Here is a 21,143-nt window from a genome sequence, read left to right on the forward strand (position 1 = left end):
TTCAGCAAATATTTGCTATTGCTTGGTGAGCTGCTGCCATGGTTACAGGCATCCCAGGAGCTGAGGGTTCAAGTTGGACTTTAAACTTCTTTAAAATTCAAGACCTAGAGTAAACAGCTTCTTGAAACCTCAGTCTTGTAGGTGACAGTCCCCATCACGCCAGGCTGTGAACCCTTTGTTGGCTGAGGGGTTGGGGAAGGTGGAGGAGGGGCCCCACAGTCCTGGGTGGGAGAAGAAGAGCCTGAGGCCACACACCAGGGCTGATCCCGGCTCTGAAGAGGTGCCACCCCTGGGCAGCTTCCAATGACCCCAGGGGACTGAGTTCTGATGGGGCTCCCTCCACCCCAGCTGTGGATCCTGAGCAAGTCATGGTTCTTTAAGCCTTAGTTTGCTCATCTGTAAAATAAGGGTGATTAGCGTCCCCGGGGCTTATTTTGAAGAGTAAAGCCCTCAGCTAAGGACATGCTTTCTGAGTAGGAACATGTGGTTGTAAGTGGATGGAAATCCAGAGATCTGGTTATAATGGATGCAAACGCCCAAGCTCACACTCCGCTACACAACTTCTCTGGGTGACTTGGGGCCAGTGATTTCACATGTTTGAGCAGCAGTTTCCTGCCTATATAATGAGACAACGATCACTACACAGCATAGAGTTGTTCTGAGTATTGAAAGAGCTGAGATGAGTGTGTTAGTCATCCGTTGCCACATAACAAATTATTCTGAAACAGAGCAGCTGAAGACAGCAAACCTTTACTATCTCATGGTTTCTGTGGGTCGGGAATCCAGGAGTGGCTTAGCTGGGTGGTTCTTGCTCAGGATCCTTCATGAAGTCGTGGTTGAGATGTTGGTCGGGCTGCAGTCTCTGAAGGCTCCATTGGGCTGGAGGACCCCCTTTCAAGATGGCGCCCTCACACAGCTGTGGGCAGGAGGTCTCAGTCCTTCACCACGTGGGCCTCTCCAAATGGCTGTTCCAGACATGGCAGCTGGCTTCCCACAACGAGTATTCTGAGAGCAGGCCAAATCTTTTGGAACCTAATCTCAGAAGTGGCATGCCATTGTTGCAGGAAGGGGGACCCCTGCCAGGGCCCGAGGGTGGGCTCTTGTCTAACATTCAGAAATGAATTGTCCGAGGAGACACACGTGCTGACTAGGAAGGGGCACCTGGGCGGAGAGCAGCAGGGTCAGGGAACCCGGGAGAACTGCTCTGCCATATGGCTCTCAGTCTCAGGTTTTATGGTGATGGGGTGAGTTTCCGGGTTGTCTCTGGCCAATCACTCTAACTCAGGGTCCTTCCTGGTGGTGCGCGCATCACTCAGCCAAGATGGATTCCAGTAAGGATTCTGGGAGGCTGGTGGGACATATGGACTAGAGTCCCTCTCTCCCTTTTTTTTTTTTTTAAGAAGATGTTGGGGGTAGGAGTTTATTAATTTAGTTTTGCTGTGTTGGGTCTTCGTTTCTGCGTGAGGGCTTTCTCTAGTTGTGGCAAGCAGGGGCCACTCTTCATCACGGTGCGCAGGCCTCTCACTATCGTGGCCTCTCCTGTTGCGGAGCACAGGCTCCAGATGCGCAGGCTCAGTAGTCGTGGCTCACGGGCCCAGTTGCTCCGCGGCATGTGGGATCTTCCCAGACCAGGGCTCGAACCTGTGTCCCCTGCATTAGCAGGCAGATTCTCAACCACTGCGCCACCAGGGAAGCCCTACCTCTCTCCTTTTGACCTTGCCCGAATTCTTCCGGTTGGTGGTAGCTTGTTAGTTCCGCATTCCTTACCAGGACCTCCTGTTGTAAGAGAACTCATGCAAGTGGCTACTGTTGTGCCTGGCCAGGGTGGGCAGTTTCCGTCAGTGGTTCCCCTCACACCATCACATCTGCTGCCTTCTGCAGACCCCATGGACCAACCCTGGTGCAATATGTGGGAGGGGTCTGCTCAAGACTGTGCATACAGGGGGCAGAGATCATGGGGGCCATCTTCGAGGTTGGCTACCACCTGAGGAAAGGGCACACCCAGTACCAGCATGTAGTGAATACTTAGCATATGGGGATAGTACAGTCGTTATGTGGGATACAAACCCAGAACTAGAATGACTTAGGATGGAGAAGGGAATGCAGGAAAAAGACCAGACCCAGAACGAGGACTCAAGGCCCCAAATGAGGCACATTCGCTGGGCCAGGCAAAGAGACTTGGCAACAAGATCAAGGACCAGGGGGAGAAGGGGCAGGAGTTGTGACCCAGCAAGGAACGAGTGACAGGAGTAAGGTTCCAGGTAGAGCCGTGCAGCCTGGGTCAGGTATGGCTGAGAAGCCGGGTGGACCCCCACCCTGTCTTCGCTGAGGGTGGCCAAGGCCCAGAGGGCACCCTGTGGCACTGGAGGGCAGGCTGGGGTGCAGTGGACACCCTGGACCCTCTTGTCCTTGGAGACTCTCTGAAGTTGCCCATCGCTCTGTGAGCAATCCTGGTCCCTGTGCATGCTCTGTCCACACTCACCTGAAGCCTGATGAGCCAGCTCTGCTTGTTTTCTTACTGTTTCTTTCTGGTGTGAGTATATGCCAAGCCTCAGGCGCAGTTGCCTTCCCCGTGGTTTCCGGAGTGCCTCATTACTCGCCTGTGTTCCTGCTGCTTCATTCACCCTCCTTGGGGCCCAGGAATGAGTTCAATAATCATCCAAGCGCTTGAAAGATGCAAAGAGCCTGGAATGAGATTCTCTCCATGCACCAATGCCCTCCCATCACCCAGGAACCTGCTCCAGTGACACTGCTCCTGAGAGGCTTCCCTGGACCCGGTCTCAAATGCTCCATCCTTCCTTTCTAACCTTAACTTTGTTTTACCTTCTCCAAAGCACAAATTGCTCTCCACCATTACCTCATATAATGATTTATTGATTGCTTGTTTTTGATTGATCGATTGATGACTTGATCATTATCGTCTCCCCTAGGGCTGAAAGCTCCTGGAGAAGCAGGAAGCGGGTCTGTCTTATTCATTCTGCATGCCCTGAGCCCAGCTCCGTGCAGCACCCAGTAGGTTCGCACATAAGTATCTGTAGAAAAAGTGAATGAAAAAGGGAAGAGGCTGACACTTCCTAGGTGGGAAGAGTACCTGCCAGGCCCGATGGAGTAGTCATTACATTTTGAGATGGAGACAAAACGGTGGGACCAACATGACCCCTGGGGAGACCTGGGATCAGCTCAGCTTTTCCAACGACAATTTCAGACCCAGGCCGTGTTGCCTTTTAATCACAAGAGAAGTTGTCCCATTTCCATCTCCATTGGTCTGGATCATTCTAGACTCATAATCACCCCCAGACGAGTGGCAGGGGTACCACATATTAAACTCTAATTAGCTGGGAAGCAAAGGGAAAAAGGAGACAAACACCAGCCCCACTGGAATGTCAATCATGTCTCCTGCATCAACATGGAAATTTTAACATCTTTTCTTTGAGCCTGAGTTTTTAGGCTGTTCTATTGGGTGGATGTGGGCGATCACTTGTAAAAGTGGGGGAAGTGTGTGACTCAGCAAGAAGAATGAAGAGACTTCTGGTCTACCCTCCTGCTGCTGTGGGTACAGTTGCCAGCTGTGCAGTTATTAAGTGCTTGCTGTGTGCTAAGCCCTGGGGAAGGTCCTAACAACATCCCAAGATGTCAGGCCCTGCTCAGGGTATGGCCCCAAGGGAATGCCCTTTCTTCTCCATCTCTCTAAACTCTGCCCATCCTCAGATCCCGCTCCTTTCCCACTCCTCCAGGAATGTCCGTGACCACAGACTTCTCCCCTGCATTCACACAGCAGTTAATCGAGTGTGTGCTGGATACTGTGGCCCCCAATATTCTTTACACCCTCTCCTCCACTGTGCCTGGGGTGGGGGAAAATGGGCCCACACCCATCTCCAGGGCTGGGCCCTATCTGTCCAAGCCAATCAGGGGAACCCCACTGGGTCCTGGGCATGCTGGTGGCAAGGAAGCATGTCATCAGGCTCCTGCTGTCTTCAAGGAGCTCGACCCACCCTGGGTGGGTAGGGACAGTGACTCTGCCTGCAGGAGTCCCCAGGGCCCCAGGAGTGGCTGTGACCCAAGCATGGACCTGCTTTCTTTGGGCCTTGCTCCAGACGCAGCCAGGGGCTGCTTTCTTTCTGGGGGACCTCCTGGGATCACAGATACATCTAGGAAGGAGGCTGGCCTCCCTCTGATCCCTCTCTGTCCTGAGGTCACTTCCTTACTGAGGTGGGGCAGGGCTTAGTTGCTCCGCGGCATGTGGCATTCCCGGACCAGGGTTCGAACCTGTGTCCCCTGCATTGGCAGGCAGATTCTTAACCACTGCACCACCAGGGAAGTTCCAAGAGATGGGGTTTTTAGGAGGTTAAATGAGTTCATAAGTGTGGGGTCCTAATCTGATAAGATTGGTGTCTTATAAGAAGAGGAACAGTATAGTCAATATCTTGCAATAACCTATAAGGGAAAAGAATCTGAAAAAGTATATATCTATATCTATATCTATATATCTATATATATATGTATAACTGGACATTTTCTGTACAACAGAAACATTGTAAATCAACTATACTTCAATAAAATTTAAGAAAAACAAGAAGAGGAATAGTCAGCAGAACACTTTCTCTTTGCCATGTGAGGACACGGCAAGAAGGCAGCTGTCTGCAAGCCAGGAGAAGCCTCAGAGTGAAACCTATGGGGCCAGCACTTTGACCTTGGACTTCCAGCCTCCAGAACTGTGAGAAATAAATTTCTGTTGTTCAAGCTGCCCAGTCTGTGGTATTCTGTTATGACAGCCTGGGCTGAATAAGACAATGATGATGCCTTTAGCTAACACTGTGGGGCACCTACTATGTGCCAGGCACTATTTCAGAAGCTGAGGATGCAACAGGAAACAAAAGAAATTCCTCCTATCATGGAGTTCATATTCTAATAAATATATATAGTAATATGTATGCAGTATCTATCTATCCATCCATACACCTATCTATCTATCTATCATCTACCTACCTATTTATCTATCTATCAATCTATCTATCAATAGATGTAGTAAAATACTTAGAATGTCAGATGGTAATTGTACTAGTCAGGGTTCTCTAGAGAAACAGAACTAACAGGCTATATATATATATAAGCAGAGGGAATGGCAGGTGCCGAGACCCAGAGTTGAGAGTAACACCAGGGCAGGAAGGACCCATGTGGCAGGAGGAGGGAGGTGGTGAGACATGAGTGGGGGAGGTCTGCGGGGCCGAAGCTTCTGAGACCTCGACACCGCAGGTAAGGACTCTGGATTTCATTTAGTATCATAGAAGCCACTGGAGGGTGCAGACAACGGTATCATCTGACAGGTTTTAACAGGACCATCCTGGCTGCTGCAGACACAGGATATAGGGGCCCAGAAAGGAGGCAGAGAGGACGAGGAGCCTGTTCTACCAACTTGGGAGGGAAATGACAGTGACTGAGCACAAGAAGGTGGCAGTGGAGGTGGTGAGAAGGGCTTGGATTCTGGATTGGTTCTGAAAGTAGAACTGACAGGCTTTCCTGGCAGATTGGCTGTGGGTGCAAGAGGAGGAGGGCGTGAGGATGACTCAGGTTTGGGCCAGAGCTCAGGGGACGCTGATGCCATTGGCTGAGACAGCGCACCGGGGTGGGGGGGGGCGTGATGTGGTCGGGTGTCGGTGTTGGAGACGGAGGTGTTTGTAGGAATCAGGTAGAGGTGTGTGCAGGTGCGTGCAGGTGTGTGTGCAGACTTCAGAATTTGGGAGAGAGTCAGGTTGGGGATAGGAATGTGAGAGGCCCAGGCATGGGGCTTGCATTGAAGGGAGGAGGGGGGGCCGCTGTGTCCTGGACACTACCAGGTTAGAGGTCAGGAGAGCAGAGGAACTGAGCAGTAGATGCTGGTGACAGAAAGAACATGTGGAGGATAGAGTCCTGGGAAAATGCATTCAGCGTGTTTTGGGAAGGAGGGAGATACCAGCGCCTGACTGAACAGTGTGCTGGATTGGAGAATGTCCCCCCCAAATTCACGCCCATCTGGAGCATGTGACCGTAGACATAGGATCTTTGCAGGTGTAATTAGTTAAGATGAGATCCTACAGGATCAGGGTGGGCCCTACAACCAGTGACTTATAAGAAAAGGGAATGGGACTTCCCTGGTGGCGCAGTGGTTAAGAATCTGCCTGCCAATGCAGGGGACACGGGTTCGAGCCCTTGTCCAGGAAGATCCCACATGCTGCGGAGCAACTAAGCCCGTGCGCCACAACTACTGAGCCTGCGTGCCACAACTATTGAAGCCCACACGCCTAGAGCCCGTGCTCCGCAACAAGAGAAGCCACTGCAATGAGAAGCCCGTGCACCGCAACAAAGAGTAGCCCCCGCTCGCCACAACTAGAGAAAGCCCTCATGCAGCAACAAAGACCCAATGCAGCCAAAAACGAATAAATAAATAAATAAAATTTTTTAAAAAAGAAGAAGAGATGACACACAGAGAGATGTCGAGGAAAAGGGGAGGTGATGAGAGGGCCAGAGATCTGAGTGATGTGTCTACAAGCCAAGGATACCAACGGCTGCCGGGAACCACCAGAAGCCAGAAGAGGCCTGGGAAGGGTCTTCCCCTAGAGCCTTCAGAGGGAGCGTTGCCCTGGTGGCATCCTGACTGTGGTCTTCTGACCTCCAGAACTGTGATAGAATAAATTTCTGTTATTTTAATCCACCCAGTTTTGCAGGTGCTTTATTCCCACAGCTCCAGGAAACTAACAGGTGGGTACCCAGGTGGCCTCCATCCCACCCCTAGGGGACATCCTTAGCCAGAGGGTCAGCACCCTGACCCACTCTGCTTTTCTCCCTCTGTCCCCCTTCCACCCTGACCCACTGTAGCTGGGACACTAGTGACCCTCTGTGGGGAGACTGTAGAGGTGACCTCTGTGTCCGGGGGACCGGGGTTGGGGTCCTGCTCTGCCACTTTTCAGCGAGCCTCTTCCCTACCTTTTTCCTTACCTGATGCATGAGAGTGACAGCATGGGCTATACTTACACTGAAACCATTTTTTCTGTTTATCTGAATTCAGATTTAACCGGACACTTTGTATTTTTATTTGCTAATCTGGCAACCCTGCTCACCCCTCGACGTGCTTCTGGCACCCAGGACTCGTGGCCAGGTCCACGACGGCTCACGAAGAGGCCACCTGACCACATTTGGCTAAAATCATCCCCCCACCTGCCTCTGCCTCCTTCCACCCCCACTGGTTGGTTCTTGTCGGCTGTGTGCAGAACATGCTTTCCTGTCACACCTACGTCTCCACATATGAGGAATCAATAACAACTTTACAGAGAAAATACAGTTGTCGTGAGGGAAAAAATAGAGTGAATTCAGTGTTCATCAGGCAAGTTAATCAAATTGCCCAGCCATGCCTCGCCACCCCTGGGAGCCATCTGGCCCTCCCCGACCAATGCAGGGCCAGGGAACAGGACAGGAGGGCCTGGGAATTTGTCATCCCACGCCCGGAAGGGGCGGCTTTGGTCAGGACCCTCCACCAGCTCTTACGCTCCATCACCTTGAAGTTACATTCCCAGACGGCTGCCCCCCCACCCACACACACACAGGCAGCGGGCCAGCTGGACAGGTTTCCCTCCTCACAGGGCTGATACTCCAGGCGGGGAGAGGCAGTCATCACAGAAGCAAGAACTTGCAGAATAACCGCCTTTCTGAGCTGCAGGGCTGCTGACTATGCGCCTTTCCGCTCTGCAACACACACCCAAGTTCCTTGGCTTCCCAAATCCTCCATTTATAGGGAAGCCAGCCTTGGGTGAAGCCCGCGGCAAAGCAGAGAGACAGAAGAATCCGGGTCCTTGGTGTGGTCAAGCAGCTGAATGGAGACTGGTTTTGAAGCCCACCCTCTAAGCACTTTTCAGTTTTGTGAGCTAATAAAGACCCTTTTCATTCAAGGACGTGTACGTGAGGTTTCCGCTTCTCACAACTTAAAAAGCTCTGACCCATACCGTCCTTCAGCTCAACTGTTCCTGCTGATAGGGGACCCAGCAGTTCTGTGACTCCCAGGCCGGTTTCGATCATGGGTCGTGGCAGCCCACAAGGACAGCTGCAGAAAACACAGGCACCCCCACACCTCCACCACTGAGGGCATCCCCAGAGCCTCCCACGTCACAGGGACAAATTCACACCTTGCTTCTCATGACTCTTAGGCTCCTCAAGACAGAGTCCATCATGGGGTGACAAGTGTCACCTGCTGCTCCAGCAGGTTGTGTCCAGGCTACAGCTGAGGTCTCTGAGTGGCTGGGTACCAGGGTCTGGAAGGATGTATGAGAATGATGCTCTGGCTGGTACTCAGGCCCTAAAGAGCCCTGCTTGATCCTGGAGTCTCACGTGGTCCCTTTCAGCTTCTGGCCCTGACACCTGTCCTCAGGTGGGATGGGAGACGGAGATTGGAGATGAGGGAGGGCACACCCCATAGGTCACTCATGGTCCCCACAGGAAACAGGCACACCCTCATCTGGGATTTTTTTTCCAATTTCTTTTTATTGTGGTAAAATACACACAACATAAAATTTATCGTGGTATTAAATATAGTCATAACAGGGAATTTCCTGGCAGTCCAGTGGTTAGGACTCGGCGTTTTCACTGCCAGGGCCCCAGGTTCGATCCCTGGTTGGAGAACTAAGATCCCACCAACCAAAATAAATAAATACAGTCATAACGTTGTACAACCATCACGACCATTATCTCCACAACTCTTTTCATCTTGGAAAACGGAAACTCCATACCCCTTAGACCCTAACTTTCCATTCCCCCTCATCCCAGCCCCTGGTAACCACTGTTCTACCTTCTGTCTCTATGAATTTGACTTCTCTAGGGAGCTCATATAAGTGGAATCATACAGTATTTAGTTTTTGGTGTAGGACTGGTTTATTTGACTTAGCTTAATGTCTTCAAGATTCATCCACGTTGTCTCACGTGTCACAGTTTCCTTCCTTTTTAAGGTTGCACAATATCCCATTGTATATGGATAGACCACATTTTGGTTTTCCATGCCTCTGTTGATGGATGGGTCGCTTCCACATTTTAGCTATTGTGAATAATGCTGCAGTGAACATGGGTGTACTTTCCTGGAATTTTTGAATGAGGGGCTGTTTACAGAGGTAGGGGCAGGACTGAGGAATCAGGAAGGGTGATACCCAGAGACTCCCAAGAATGGAAAGTCATCATCACCTCCAGGCCTGATGGGCATGGAGAGGGAGGGGTATTTGCAGAGCCCAGGGATTGTTTGGGGCTACACAGCAGGAACTGCAGCTTCTGGAACCACCACAAAGCACAGAGGGAGAAAGGCCATTGCTGATGGGGCCATGCTATCCCAACACCTCCTCCAGCTCTCTGATCTGCTGGTGCTTTCCAGTGGAGCTTGAATGTATTAGTCTGATATTGCCATGATGATGCTGGTAACAGACTACCCCAGGTTTCAGTGGCTGAAATAACAATCATTTATTCTCACAGCTTGGCAGCTCTGTTCCCACATCTCATATCTCCTTCTGTGGCCCAGTCTGAGGGGCCGTAGCTGCCCAGGGTGTGTTCTTCCCATGCAAAGCAGAAGCCCAAAAAAGCAGGCCCAGCTGCACAAGCACATTTAGAAGCTCTGTACATCTCATGCGTTAGCCTCCTCTTGGCCACGCCCACAATTAGGGGGCAGCAAGTCCACTCCATCTACCCCCAGGCCCTGGCAAGGGTGTGGCAGTGCATTTCTGCTACAGGGGAGTGAAGAATCCTGACCCGTAAGTCAGTCCACTGGGGAGGGTGGGGTAGTCTGCAGAGTCAGGCTCCGGAACCCAGGCAGGGGTAGAGATGGGAGGAGCGATTAAAGAGAGCAGCCAGCAGCTAGATGCCCTCTCGGGTCTCCTCTGACCTCCTCCCAGGTGAGTCAGCATCAATCCCCCTCCCTTCCCCCAGCATCTCTGCAGAGGCACCTGATGTGCAAGCTCTCAGCCACCCCTGATCAGAGGCCAGGAAGGGTTAACTGGAGGACTGTGCTGAATCACAGTCGGAGAGAGACTTTTTCAAAAACTTGATAAATAAATCACTGCTCATGTTTAATTCAAAGCCCCCGCTGCCTACAGAGAACACAGGGAAGAAGCCATCTTTCGATTAAAACAGCTCTGAGGGGCTTCTCCTGCTCTCCCAGGGCCTTCCAGCCTCTCCACCCACACCTGGTTGGAGGCCCTGGCAGGGAAGGTCGGCGTGATCCTGCCCCGCTCCCAGGACAAGCTGAGAATAGAAATCGGACTCACATCTGGGTCACCTGAGGTCGCAGCCTCAACTGTGGTCACCTTCCTCCCTCATCTCACCATATCCCATTGTCCTCTCCAGGTCACTTTCTCATACAAGCCAGTTTTCTTTTCTCCAGAGCACTTGTCATTATGTGATGGTTTTGTGGGTTTTATTTGTTTCTTTATATTCTGTCTCCTCTGATAGTATGTCATCTCCGTGTGAGCAGAAACTGGGCTCATGTGCTGAAGCCCCAGCACCCAGAACAGCTCTTAGCACATAGTAGGTGCTCAATAAATGTTTGCCTGTTTGTTTCAGAGCCTTTTCTCTTCCAGGCTAAGCAACCCCAGGTCCTGCGGTTTCACACATGGGGCAGGAAGCTGAACATCGCTCGACCCCATGCAGTGCCCTAAGCTCAGAGTCTCTGAGGAACAGCAAGAAGGCCAGAGGAGGTGCCGAGCCACATCCATGAGGGTCTGTTACAGGCCAGTGCTGCTCTGAGTACTTGGTACAGTTGGACCATCTCAGCCTCCCCAGAGCCCATTTTACAAATGAGCAAACCAAGGCACATTGAGATTAAAGTCACCTTCCCCACATGGCACCTTCAGTGCATTGGAGGCAGGATTTGAACCCAGACCCAGTGCTTCTACAGCAGGAACCCTGAGTCACTCTTCGAGAAGATGAGAGCTTTTTATAACCACCAGCTGCTGGGAAGCATGAGTTATCATATCCCTCAAGAGTCTGGCTTTCTGAAATCCCAAGTGGCAAAAATAAGGCCCAGGGATGAAAGAAAGATCAACTCTTCCCCTTGTGGACTGATAAACTCTCAACCAATATTTTGGACTTGAAACCTCTTCTTTTTTATTTGCCAAAATCACACTGAATCACTGTTTCTAGCATAGCACCCGCTTTTATGAGCAGGTCTATGTGCCAGCATTCAGCAGACTTTAGGTGATTTAATCCTCTCACTAATATCGTGCAGTTGATGGTTTTAATCTCCATTTTTGCTATGAGAAAATGGAAGCCCTAAAGGTTGAGTACCCGGTCACCCTGCTAGGGAGTGTCAAGAGTCAGGAATTGAACCACTGGCCTCAGAATCATGCTGTTTCTACAGTAATCCCACAGTGGACATACTATGAGCTGTAATCATCATCACTAACATTTAATGAGCACTTACTATGTGCCGAACTGGGTGTTTAGCATTTATAGTCATTAACTCCTTTGATCCTAATTACAACTCTAGGAGGAAAATACTATTTTTATCCGCATTTTGAAGATGAGGAAATTAAGGTCCAGATGGTTAAGGAACTGCTTTAAAATGTATGTTTTATTATTATTCAGATATGATGAGGCCAGCAGCTTAAGAGATGACTGCCATTGAAGAGATAGTTTGTCACACACAGATCCCAAGAGGAGGGGGCATGTCTTGTAGGGCCACACAGGGGAGCATCAAGGTCAGCCAGGTGGTAGAGGGAATGAGGGGGCAACACGGACAAGAGCCTTATTGTGATTTCCACAGGGATGCAGACTTAGGATGGGCTAATTTGGATAATTTCAATGTCTCTGAAGCATAAGAGCTGTCCCTACTTGCCTGTCACCTGGCCCTGGGGTGACGAGGGCAGATGGATTCTGGGCCAGAATGTGAGAGCCTCATAGAGGAAGGTGTTGAAGGTATGAGCTCTGGATTGGTTGGTTTGCATATGGAAGATGCACTTGCAGGTGAGTCCTTTACTATCTCTAGGAATTGGTGAGCCCTGGGTGGGCAGTTCCTCCAAGGTCAACATGGCTCCAGATGTCAAAATGTCTGCTTTACCCGCTCAATACAGGAACTTAGCCCAGGTCACTCAGAACAGGATTTGAAACCGTAGATCAGCTCATTTCTGAGCCCTCGCTTGTTACCACTTTACAACCAGATTTCCTGTCTGTAGCCAAATACTTGATCATGCAACATAGGGGGAAGTTACTACAAATATCACCATCTGAACAGAGATGATGCTGGGATGAAGGCTGCAGAGGGGGACCAAGCGGGAGCCAGGAAGGCTGTTAGGGGCTTTCTTCAGCCAGCCGAAGAGTCCCCAAGACAACTGTTCTGAGCTGGCTTCCCTATTGATTCTATTGTCATCTCAGTTTGGGAGGAAACCAGGAACATCTGACAGAAACTCGAATTCCACCCCCTTCCCTTAAACAAAGAGCCCAGATTGGATCCAGTGGTCCCCGCCGCGTGGCTGACCTACATCCTAATCATGTTCTGACACGGGAGTGTTGCATCTACGTTATTTGGGACAGGCAGCTGGAAGGGAAAGCACAGCCCGGATTGAAATAGCGACATCTGTTAGTATCTCCCAGGAGAAAAATTCTCCTTTTGTTGCATATTAAGTCATTAAAACACCAAAAAGAAAAAGGGACATTCATTTCCCCACCATATTGCAGACAATACTTTAATGCAAAGGTACCAAGGGAAACGGGCCAGGCCTTCAGATGACAGGCTGTAGAAGGAATGTCAGGCACGGGGGGTTAGCCAAACACCCGAGACCATCTGTCCCCTGCAGGGCGGGTATCAGAAGGCCGGGCTGGGTCTACTCAATCCCACATTCCGCGTTTCTCTCTGCTTCCCAGGACTAAGGCAGGCTTGGAGGTCTGGGGACCACATGGGGGTTTCAGACTCATGTCTAAATCATTGTCTCAGACCCTTGCCCAGATCCCCTTTGAGACCACGATCATTTCCCCCAAACTGCTTCCAGCCTCCTGGATCACTGAGAAAGGGATCCCCTCCGAGCTGTCAGCCGTCAGCCACCTACTAGAAGAACAGGCTTTCCAGCCAGCAGCCCTGGGTTTAAAAACCTGTTCCGACCACCCAAATAGCCATGTGACTTGGTCGGGAGTTGACATCTCTGGGCCTCAGTGTCCTCATCTGTAAAATGGGGGCAGTGACGTGTGACATCAGCCCCCATGGTGTTGTGAGGTCCAAAGCCAGTGCTGGCATCTGTCAGAGCTGAGCACTTCCTAGGGAGCTGGGGGTAGGTAGCACCTGGTTCCTCGCCTTCTGATGGCTGATGGGTGATCCTTGTTCTTTTCTTCCCATTGTGCTCACCAGGGATCTTGATGGAAGAGCAGGCGGCAGCATGGCCATGTGACCCCGTCATGTGGCCCCTCATCTCAGGCCCTTTTGCCTCTAATACCTGCCGATGATATCACAAAACCACTGCAAACCTGGGAGGGCAGCTGCCTGTTTCTTTACTGAGGGAGCAAATTGCCCTGTGCTCTTGCCTCTGTCCTCTGCTTTCCTGACCTTGTTGGCCCAGAGCACCCCTCCTGCTCTATCTCCCAGGCCTCGGGGCTCCACCTCTGTTCTCTGCCCATTGGGCTTGGATGCCCAGAAGAGCTTCCACAGACTGTGCTTCGGCAGGCTAGGTGGCCCTCAGCAAAGCCACTTTGCATCCTGTTCATCAGCCCAGCCAGAGCCACTGGCTTGTGTGCCTGTGAGGACCCGCCTGAGCAGATTAGAACCAACATCTTCCTTCCAGGATATCCCCAGCTCTCCCTCTTAGGAATAGAGGTCATTTTTTCTACCTTAGGAACAAAAGGCTTAGAACAATGTTTCATTTGCAATGGTAGCTACCACTCCAGCCAGGATGGTTTATTGAAGATTTTATTATCAGTTTATTAAAGAGTTTACTTGGAAGAGTGTATTAGGTTAAGCTGGGCTTTGAAAAGTAATGAACAGCTCCCAAATCTCGTGGCTTTCACCCAGGTGATGTTTATTTCTTGTTCACATAAATTCTACCTCCAGTCCAGGTGGCTTTCCAGGCAGCTGTCCTCTATGGGTTGTCCCATAGAGGTGTTGTCCCAATGTGAGCTGCTTAGGTCTTGTGTAGCCTCCTCATCAGCATGATCTTCCCAGGGAAGAAAGATCTGGGAACATTACACACTAGCTTTTGAAGTGCTTCCCTATGGAAGGTCACATGACCATCTGCTCACTTCTCATTGGCCAATGCAAATGACACATCCATGCCTCACTTCAAGGGGGCGGGAGGTGCCATCCTCCTGGGGTCCAGAAGGAGAAGAGGGATGGAGAGTGAGAAACAGCAGTAATGCCCCTCACAACACATAATAATAATAATAATAACTAATAAAATAACATTTAAAAAATAATAGAATAAAATTTAAAAGTGTTTACAACTGCTGTATTGAGCACCTCACATGTGTTACCTCATTTTATCCTTATGCTAATCTTGTAATATAGAAGTTATTTTCATACCCATTTTACAGATGAGGAAACTGAGGCTCAGAGAAATGAAGTGACTCGCCTGAGACCTGCACAGCCATCCAGCTAGTGCCACCTCCAGATGAACTGCCCTGATAAAGACAGAGGGAGCAGACCTAAGCTTCTTGGATTCCCCTCAAAGCTGGCTGGGCCTGGACCACAGCATTGTCTTTGTGTCCCCCCTAAATTTATATGTTGAAGCCCTAACCCCTCAATATGACTATATTAGGAGACAGAGCCTATAAGGAGGTAATTGAGGTTAAATGAGGTCATAGGGAGGAGACTTAATCCAACAGGACCAGTGTCCTTATAAGAAGCAGAAGACCTTTCTATCCCTCTCTCTCCCGAGACACACATAGAAAAAGAACTATGTGAGGACAGAGAGAAGGCAGCCTTCTACAAGCCAGGAGGAGAGGTCTTGCCAGAAACCAACCCTGCCAACATCTTGATCTTGGACTTCCAGCCTCCAGACCGTGAGAAAATAAATGTTTGTTGTTCAAAGCACCCAGGCTCTGCTGTTCTGTTATGGCAGTTCGAACAGCTGAGACACTGAGTAATTTGCCAGATTGCTGTGGGCCCCAGGTATGACAGAAAACATGGCACTGCCACAGTTTCCCCAAAGTGGGAGAGGGACAGTGACAAAAGCAGCCTGGAGGGCATGACCTGAAATCAGCACAAGGTTTGTTGACCAACTGTGCTCCAAGCAGGAGCCTCCTAACTCTCCTGTGAGAAGCAGGTCCTCTGCAGAGACCTCAAATTCTTTGACCCCAGAAATGACATTGTTGGTCCACCCCTAAAATTCTCTGGACACTCTGGTGGTATTTTGTGGGTCAGAATCCTTGGCTTTTGACAAATTGCAATTTATTCTAATGCCGTTTCCCAGGGCCCAGCCCAAAGTCCCCTTGATGGGCAGCCTCGAAATTGGGTAACACTATGAGCTTTAGAAGCCAGGTCTCAGTTATGATTTTGTTTGTTTGCATGAAACCACAAACCCAATAAAGGGTATATTAAATAAGTAAGAAGTTTATTTGCCTCATGAAACAAGGATCCTGGGGAAGATAATCCACTGTTGTCATCAAAAAACCCAATTACTTCTACCTTCCTACAGAGCAATTCTTGGCATGTGGACTTGACCTCATGGTCACAAGATGGCTGCTGTGCATCCGGGTATCATATCTACACTTCAGATAGAATAAAGGGAGAAATTTAAATGGCTGAATCTGTTCCAAGAGCTTCTGCCTGGTCCTTTTTGTTTATATACAGATGGCCAAAACTGGTCACTTGTCCACTTCTACCTGCAAAGTAAGTCTGGCAAGATGACTATTTTAGCTTTCCATCTCTTTGGAAGAAGAAGGCAAGGGAAAGGGTGTTGAGAATGGCTTTGGGCATCAGATCCTCGTTGTCTGGCAGAGACAGGCAGATCTGGCAACATCACTTAGAATACGACCTTGCACAAAGGATTTATTTGAACTTCTGTTTATTCATTTGGAAAATGAGGACAATAACAACACCTCCCTTCCAGAATTGCAGTGCCTGGAATACAATAAGTGTTTAATACATGGTAAATATCATTATAATTATTACAATGGGAAAACAATATTTACGTGAAAGGTAGGCAGCGGGCCTAGTTAATATATTTCTGGAAAATTACTGAACTATCCCAAATTACACAGAAATATATTCTGAAAATCCCTGCAGAGGCAGCTTGGCGTTTTACTTGAAGAGGTCTGAAGCTGAGGAGGGTGAGAACGGCTAACCTGTTTTCCTTTGGAGCCTGTCGGGGGTGACAGCAGAGAGTAAACAGAGGAGGGACATGACCATCAAGCTTCTGGGGCCACAGTGAGAGGCCTGTCTGGGAGCATCACAGAGCTGGAATAACCCAGATGCATGCCAGCCCGCCTTCTCCCCCGTGGAGCTGGAACCCTCCCCACCCCTACTCCGACCCCCACTTACTGTGTCTGTGTTTCTTTTGTAAAGATGGAAAGAAAGCTGGAGGCTGCTGATCCCGCCATGGAAGCATCTCATTTCTGCTCTGATGTTCACATGCAGAGGGCAGCAACCAGCAGCAGAACTGGCTTCACTTTGGAGCTGGGGGCTGCAGCCAGGGTGGCCCCTGGGGTCCTTTGGGGATGAGAACCAGGGAATAAGAAGACCAGGCAGGCAGAATTCCTGTTCTACCCTTGCTTATCTGGCCTGATTTCCTCAAATAGCCCCCAGGGGACCGAGAGAGAGAGAGTGGACAAGACTGACCATTGGGCCACCCAAGACTGTCCTGGTTGGGGCTTTGTGTCCTAGGAACCCCATCAGCCCCTCGTCCCGGGAAAGCAATGTGGACACATACCGGGGTCATGTGGAGGTAGCAGCCACAACCCCTGTGTCCCGAGTGGGACATGGCAGGTGCTCCAGAAATTCAGGCTGGGTAGGGGATGCCGGGCACCACTCTAGGAGATGCCCGCGACCGCTAGTGAGTTGCCCTGATGCTCGTCCTGACTCACTCTGGTGTGTGTCCTGTGTCCTGCAACCTCTGGGGCCTGGCCTCCCTCCTCCCAATGCTCCTTTGCAGTAGGAAGGTCTATGAGGGACGGGACAGAGCATCCTATCCGGTGAGGTCATTCACGCATACTCAGCATACGCTGAGCACCGACTGTGTGCACCGCCCCAGGCCAGACAGGGTCGATGCCCAGCATGATTTTCATTTAAAATCCCCTGATTTTCACCTCTGGCACGTTTTTCTTAGAAATGACTCAGAGTTAGTCACCTGGAGAGAGACACAAAGGAAAAATTAAATTAGAAGTATTAGTGTCCTAATGGCAAATCCAAACAGATACCAAGCAGCTGGTTCTCTTGGGAAATCAGCCTCCCCACGTGGGGTTGGATCTGGGGAGGAAATCAGAGGCTCTTGCCCGACACACGAGCCCTCCTTCTGAGATCTTTGGGCTAAGCCGCTCCCAGGAATAACTGTCCTTCAGCCCATCTCTCCCTCTACCAGCCCCCACCCACCCCCAGAGCCTGACCTATAACCAGATTTGACTCACTTATTTGATTTTCTCATTAACCCCCAAGGTCATTCCTGCCCCAGGGCCTTTGCACTTGCTTTTCGCTCAGCCAAAGAAAAGCTGCTTGAACTTGTACACAAGCCACTTAACTTCCTTTGCTTCAGTTTCCCTTTCTGTAAACTGAGGGTGTTAGTAGTATTACTTGTCTTAGAGTGTCTATAAACATTAAGTGAGATCATACACAGAGAGCCTCAGAACCAAGCTCAACACAGAGTAGCAACAAACAAATTCACTGTCAGGACAGCCTGTGCTCTCAGCCACTTCTGGCCATGAGGCCATGTGGCATCTCCCCACTCCCACCCCCACCCCTCACTGTGCTCCCCTCGGCCGCAGCACCTGACACAGTCCCTGAAGTCAACCAGTTGATGAATTGTGTACCCCTGGTGGGAGCACCTTCTTCCCTTGGAAAAGCTCTCTCCACAGCCACCTCCTCCGAGAAGCCTTCCTGGATTCCTGGGCAGAGACTCCTACTTCCTTTGAGCCCCAGTGCCCTGCTGAGACAACACTGGAGCCAGGTGACAGGGCACTGACTCACAAGCCACTTGAAGCCATTTTAGGGGCAAATCCTCTTGCAGCAGCTGAACCTTCCAGATATTATCTTAACTGCAACCTCCTAAGAGACCCTAAGCCAGAACCACCGGCTATGTCGCTCCTGAATTCCCCAAGCACAGAAGGCGTGATGGTAGGTGTTCATTGTTTTAAACTGTTAAGGGCTGGGATGATTTTTTTTCTGCAACAATACATAACTAATATAGCGTATAAATACCCCACCAGGGCTTCCCTGGTGGCGCAGTGGTTGAGAGTCCGCCTGCCGATGCAGGGGACACGGGTTCGTGCCCCGGTCTGGGAGGATCCCACATGCTGCGGAGCGGCTGGGCCCGTGAGCCATGGCCGTTGGGCCTGCGCGTCCGGAGCCTGTGCTCCGCAACGGGAGAGGCCACAACAGTGAGAGGCCCACATACTGCAAAAAAAAAAAAAAAAAAAAAAAATACCCCACCAGACAGCACTGGGCTTTAACGGGGTAACTGTGAGGTGGGTGTTCCACGCGGGGTCCTAGGGTCCCCCCATGGGATTAACCCCTGCACCTCACTTCCCCATCCTATCACTTTCCCTCCCAATAAACCACTTGTCCTCAAATTCTTGTTTCAGTCAGCTTCTATAGACTCCAACCTTAGGGCACAGGCAGGGCTCAGAGGCTCCGCCCCATGGCCTTGGTTCAGCATCACTGACCTGGCTGTGGCCTCTGCACAGGGCATGTCTGGACACAGCTTGTCCAGCCCCATGGAGCCTGAGTCCTGGGCCCAGTTTCTCCTTCAGGTAACATACCCCGCAGGAAACTTACCTCCTTCCGGGGCCACTGGGAGGAAAAAAATGCCCCCTGAATCCAAGCTGAGGTGTCAGCACTTAAGACCTGGGGATCCCAAGGGCATTCTGGGCCTCCTTCCCCTTCCCTCCTGCTCACAGCTCCCTCCCCTCACCAGAGCCCATGTGGCTGCTCCCAGCCTGAGGCCAGGAGTTACCACCAGCCTTCCAGAATCTGCCCCTGCCACTCCACTCTGCAGATGGCACAAAGTCTCCCCACCAGGTATTAATTTTCAAATGTATGTAGATGCTGCGATAAATAACTTTCAAATTATTTTTTAAATGTGCCTGAATTAATTCACATTCATTCTTTGTTCTCTACTGGTGTCTCAGTCCACAGATGCTCAGAGCACAGCCGCCATCCTTGGCCACGTGGATTTTTCTGACTTTACCAAGGGGCTCTCCCATTACAAAGAGTGGGACTCCCTGCTGCAACAGAAGCCATTAACCTGCAATTGTGGTGACAACCGTGGACAGGGCCAGGTCAGGAGGTGCACTGGGAGGCGGGGGATGGTATTCTCCACCCAGGTGATCTTACATGTGATGTCCATGTTTTCCAGAAGAGCTGAGACTATACAAATGGAGATCTTGCTGTCGGACTTGGGATCTGATTTTTGTTCTGAAAATGAAGGCACTGAGGCCTTGGCGTCAGGACTTCCCCTGGGCCTTGGGTGTTGACTTTTCTGCTTTTGATTTAGGGAGCAGTGTCCAGGGCCCCCAGCAGGTCCGCCATGTACAGTTGTTCAGGTTGGAGACACATGGTCATTGAGGGTTCCATTCACATGGAGGATTTCTTCAGAACATTCTTGCCTTCCTGCTATTTTCACGTTTGTTTACTTACTTATTGTCTGTCTCACCAACAGCCCTGAGCCCCATGATTGCTGAGACTTCATCACCTCCATGCCCAGCACCTGGCTGAGGCTGGGCCATCAACACTGCCACCAGAGTCACTGCATGAACCACACGAGCGGTCTGAATTCTCCAGTAGTCACGTGAAAACAACAAAATGAAATAGATGAATTTTAATAATACATTTTCTTTAACCCAATCTATCCAAAACATTTATCACCCCAACATATAATCTATATAAGAATGATGAATGAAATATTTTACACTCACTGCATGTCTCAATTCAGACCTAAATTTTCATCAGAAGTTCTTGGTCTGTATTTAGACTTCATAAAATTTGCAGTTGAAAAAGCAGATCCACATGTCCAAGTTGTTCCAAGCATTAAGATTTTTCCAATAACTATATCAAGTATCTATTCTAAAATTAAAATGAACTAAAAACAAATGAAAATTTAAAATGAGAAGTTCAACTCCTTGGTCACACTATCCACATTTCAAGTAGCCACATGTGGCCAGTGGCCATTGTACTGGATGATGCAGATGGAGAACATTCCACTGGGGCAGGATGTTTTGTTGAACAGAATAAATCCAGGCTTTCATGTTCTTTGGGCTGGAGCACTGATTAACGATGAAGACCCATCTGGATGTTGATTCAGACCCTTAGGGGTTTGGGATCAGGGCACACACTCCACATGGCCCCAGAATGCCCCCAGCTAAACTTGCAATGCTTTGACAAAACCCAAACAAAATCCTGCAAATAGCGTCGGCAAGAACACTCAGACCCTTCCGAGCTCAGAATGAGAAAGCAGATTGATTCGATATTCCCTCTAGAAGTTTGTTTCCTAGGTGGGGATTCAAAACCTAAAAATTTCAGTCAGCTTATCAGAGACATGCTTCCAAGAATATGTGGAAAAGCAAAGTCTGAGACAAGCACATCTTTAAGCATTTCCTGGGCAGGGCCACCTGGTCCACTTTCTGTGACACCTGAGTGTAGCCAGGTGGGCTGTCAGGGCATCAAGCAGGTGGCAGACCGGACTCTGTGCTGGCCTCAGGCTGCCCTTTATATTTATCGGCCGCTATTCCAGGGCCTTGGTCTGCTTGTGCGAATCTCCCCTCAGCCCCAAACAAATAAATAATTCATCCCCAAAGTGGCACACTTGCTGGTATGGCTTAGATTAAAATCCCTAAAATATGTATTTAATTTGGATTTGGTGAGGCTGTTATCAGCCTCAGACAGCACCAGAATTAAAATAAAATTTGGAGTTCTTAGGAGACAACGGAAAACTCGACTCTGGATGTTCTCTGACACCGGACCCTTCTCACCCTGTTCTTTCCTAATGACCAGTCTGGAGGTCCGCCTAATTACC

The sequence above is a fragment of the Mesoplodon densirostris genome, chromosome 16, assembly GCF_025265405.1.
Source record: "Mesoplodon densirostris isolate mMesDen1 chromosome 16, mMesDen1 primary haplotype, whole genome shotgun sequence".
Lineage (NCBI taxonomy): Eukaryota > Metazoa > Chordata > Mammalia > Artiodactyla > Ziphiidae > Mesoplodon > Mesoplodon densirostris.